Below are 5,069 nucleotides of genomic sequence, written 5' to 3'. Positions count from 1 at the left end.
ATTATTTTATTATTATGTAACTTCATACTTAACTAGTAGTTATACCATCATATTTTCACATTCTAATTCTACTTACGGCCCATGAAATAACACTATGTATTTACAATTACTTAATTTTTATGCACAAACACTTAATATTACACTTATAATATTAAGTATTAACTCCTGAATTAATATTACACTTATAATAATATTAAGTATCAACTCTCCTGAATTAATATTTATTTAACTGAATTAGAATGTAAATTAAACTTGAAAATGTAATTTTTATGCACAAACACTTAATATTACACTTATAATATTAAGTATCAACTCCTGAATTAATATTTATTTAATTGAATTAGAATGTAAATTAAACTTGAAAATGTAATATGATTTTGTTAATAATTTGAGACTTACCGGTATAGAGAAGATTCTACCGAAATTTCAATAGAAATTTGATAGAACCAGTATATAAAAAAATAGTTGAAACTTTCAATGTATCGAGAAAAATGATGTTGGAAATCAAGGCTGTTACAATTTCATTACTATCATCACAAGTTTGATATATAAAATACTCGTATCCATTCCAATTATATCATAATTAGCACATCAATGTATGCAAAGTACTCATATTCACTTTGCTACCACAATCACCTTCTTATCAATGTAACCATAATTGAACCTTTTATATATATATTCACATGTCTAGAAGAGATCCTTTTTTATTTTTAGTTCTTGAATAAATAATGAAATATTGTTAGTTAATATTTAGATCCATTTACACATAAATAACCTAAATGACATCTCGATTTTATAACTTTGGTGTTCCACATCTGACACGACCAAAAGATTAATATATTCCCCTAAGTATAGAAATGTCAAAGTAATAAATAACCCTATAAAACCGGAGTCAAACCATAAGGAAGTTAACCATATAAATTATAAATAATAAGAATAAGAATAATAAGAACAACAACAACAACAACAACAACAATAATAATATTTATAAGAAGAAGTTAAAGAGAACTTTGAAATGAAAGATTAATATGAGGATTAAACAATAATAAAAATAAATGTAAAGGTTAGAGGATCCACTAATAATATTTCAAACAAGTATAGTATAAATTGTTTTTATTACTTAACTGGAAACCATGCACAAAGAAGGTTTCAATCAAATTATAAATTGTTAACATGATTACATTAGTTATCTTATTCAAATAATTTTAATACTTGTAAATGTTGTCAGGTATTCATGATTATAACTTATATTAACAACAAATCAAGTTCCTTTCAAGCACAGGTATAGGTTATACCATACTGTTGGGCTATGAAAGTGCCAAGTATTTGTTGTATCAAGCATTATATAATATAAATCTAGATTAATCATTTAACAAGCAAAGTATTAAAAGTGAACAAGATAATAAATACAAAACATGTTAGTATCAAACATTGAAGTATATTGAGTTTATATTATATTTATTCTTATATCATTGGTGTACTCTTTTCAACTTGACATAATAAACTTAGCTAAACATAATGAAGAAGAAAAACATAAATAAACAAAAAAAAAAGCATAATTATGATGAAAAGCATAAATAAGATATTAATGAAAGCAAAACTTAAGCATTACAAAATATAAAGAAAGAAAGCAAGAACATGATCTTAATCTGAAAACCAAGATATCTAAATGCATAGCAAATGCTTCCTTTTATAGGCCAAAATTAGAAATTATTGATTTCTTGACTAATTATTGAGTGGGTGGTCACATCTTAACTTGGTGACAATCCTTATCTTCTTATCTGAACAAAACATCATTACTGATGTTAGAATTTGAATAGGCTTGATTCATGAAAGTTTTAGGAAATTGTCTCAGATTTCCAACCAAAAAAAATTTAAGTCATTTGGACTTCTAGAACTCAAGATATGGGTTAAACACTGAATAGTATCTAGGCTGCAGGACAGATTCAGACTTCTCCAGTGTTGTTAAGATTTGAACTTTCAAATAACAGAATTGAGTCGTGCATTCCCATGAATGTTTTAGACCTATGCCTTAGTTTTTCATCCATATAAAGCAGACCTAAATCCAAGATCTATAACTTTAGTTATGATCCAATTACCGAATAACGTTCCAGTTTGGACTGAACCAGCATCATTGAAGTACTTTCTCGATGAATCTTGACTTTCTATCTCTACATTACCTTGGTTTGCTAATATTGTTAATTTTCTTATTTCAGGACCATTGCTAGCTCATTGAAGTACCCAAGATAAAAGAAAGTTCTTGAATGAAGTGAACTTTTATTGGGATGACCCTTGTTTATTCAAATATTATTCTGATCAAATATTTTAAAAATATATTCCTGACAATAAGGTAAGTAGTATCATTAAATTTTGTAATTTTGAAGCATGTGGGGGTCATTTCTCATAAAAAAAAGACAACTGCAAAAATCTTACAAAGTGGATTTTACTGGCCTACCATGTTCAAGGACTCACATGCATTCTACAAAACTTGTGAAAATTATCAAAAGTTAGAATCTATTTCAAAACATCACACGATGCCTTTAAATCATATTCTTGTCATTGAGATCTTTGATTGTTGGGGTTCCTATTATTGTCATTGAGATCTTTGATTGTTGGGGTATAAATTTCATGGGTCCATTTCCTCCATCATTTGTTTTCTTGTATATATTAGTTATAGTATATTATGTTTCAAAATAGATAGAGGCAATTTCAAGTTGAAACAATGATCACAAAACAATGATAAAGTTTTTGAAAGAAAATATTTTGAATCAATTTGGAATCCCTCGAGTCATGATAAGTGATGATATAACACATTTTTGCAACAAGTCACTTGAATCTTTAATAAATAAATATGAAATCACATACAAAATTGTCACCCCTTATCACCCTCAGATAAGTGGACAAGTAGAGCTTGCTAACAGAAAAATCAAACAGATCTTGGAGAAAACAGTGAATCCTAATAAGAAAGACTGGTCTTTAAGATTTAATGATGCACTCTAGGCTTATCAAATTATTTATAAAACATTATTAGGGATGTCACTTTATATACTAGTCTATGAAAAATCTTGTCACTTGCCTATGGAATTTGAACATAAAGCTTATTAGGTTATTAAAGCTTTTTATTTAAACCTTGATGATGTTAGTTAACTATGAAAATTACAAATAAATAAGTTTGAGAAAATAAGAAATGAAGCATATGAAAATTTAGAAATGATGCATATGAAAATTCAAGAATTCATAAAGCAAGAATTAAAGAGTTTCATGACAAAAAAAATACTAAGAAAAACATTCAATATTGGTCAAAAACTCTTACTTTATAATTCTCGACTCCATTTATTTCCTATAAAACTAAGATCAAGATGGAGTGGTTCTTTCATTGTAAAACATGTGTATCTATATGGGGCCTATAATATCAATAATTTAAAGAATGACAATGTTTTCAAGGTAAATGAACATTATTTGAAAGTTTACTTTGAAAATTTTTCAATTGAAAATGACTCTATTGAATTGAGTGATCCTATATATAAAGATTAATTTTTCTTTTTCTCACATTGTTTTGTGTTTTGTTTTGGTGTCACTTTTATTTTGCTAGTCTCTCTTACCCTAGTCAAATGGCGAATAATGGTATTTTGTGACTTAAGTCGATTCTTTCAATTTCTCATAATAACTCATATCTGTGTATATATTTATGCTATTATTTGCTCTTTCTCACTTTTTGAATCTCTTCTTCAATTCTCATTTGAAAATTGACACCACTCTTGAAAAATTAAAAAAGTATTTTCCCACTCTGCCTCATAATGCGTTTACAAAAATTAACCGTGCTAGATGTGCAAGATTGAGGTTGTTAATGAATCATGAAATTCGTAAAGATATTCGCTGGCTGATTGAAGCAAAGGTCTGATTATCAGGCGAGTCCTCCAATTCTTTTATTTTATACATGCCTGAAACAAATAAAAGTACTTTTGCAAAGAAATGTCATGCAAAACGACTAAAAGTTTGTCACAAATATGCCAGATAGATTTGTAATCCAACACGTCGTTCTTTAGGAATGGTATCTGTAAATCACGAAGATAAAATACAATTTACTGAGGATGATTTGAGTAAGGAGTCTTTAGATAATCTTCTATTAACTCTTAAGACACATCCTAGTAGAGATGTACATCGTGCAATTCATGATTTATAGTCACAATTCCATAAAGAACATGATCGATTTAGTCTTGAGAATCTAACTATAAAAGACCTAATTTGCTAGTTTTTAAGAAAACTTGATGAGAAGCTTATCATCGACATATAAAGGGCGTTTAAATCATTCTTCAATGTAAAATTAAGGAAGATTTGAGCCACAATCACAACTACCTATACAAACACAGGTTTTTTAAAATAAATAAATCTATATATAAATAAATAAAGAGAGAGAAACTCCAGCTAGCCTACATATAGGTGGTATAATTGCATTTTTAATTTCTATCTATATAATCTTCTCTTCCTTCCCTTCATTTCTACTCAACCTATACATTCAACGGATATAGAAGTGTGTAAAAATGGCAGGTTCCTCAAGTTATCACATAATAAACATTTGTGTTTTTTATGGATCCAGTCCTAGGAAGGAAATAGAGTTTTTAGAATCAGTAAATCATCTTAGTCAGGTACTAGCTGAAAGAAAGATTCATTTAGTATATGGGAGAGGCAGCCTTGGGTTAATGGGGTGAGTGTCAATAACTGTATTTTTTAAAGGTGGTCAAGTTTTGGGGGTTTTCCCCAAAACTTTAACAAATATGACATCATTGAAAAAACAATTGGAAAAGAACTATAGATCTCCATAATATTTGAACAAATGAATGTAATGTTTAAACACGTTAATGCCTTCATTGTCGTCATCATTGAAAAAACAATTGGAAAAGAACTATAGATCTCCATAGTATTTGAACAAATGAATGTAATGTTTAAACACGTTGATGCCTTCATTGTCGCACCATGTGGTCTGGGTACATTGAAAGAGATCTTTTATATTTTCTCTTGGGCCCAACTGTACATTCACCATAAACCCATAGGTTTGTTAAATGTTAATG

The sequence above is a fragment of the Populus euphratica genome, unplaced genomic scaffold (assembly GCF_000495115.2).
Source record: "Populus euphratica unplaced genomic scaffold, PopEup_1.0 scaffold188.1, whole genome shotgun sequence".
Taxonomy (NCBI): Eukaryota; Viridiplantae; Streptophyta; class Magnoliopsida; order Malpighiales; family Salicaceae; genus Populus; species Populus euphratica.
Note: the sequence above shows the minus strand (reverse complement) of the source record.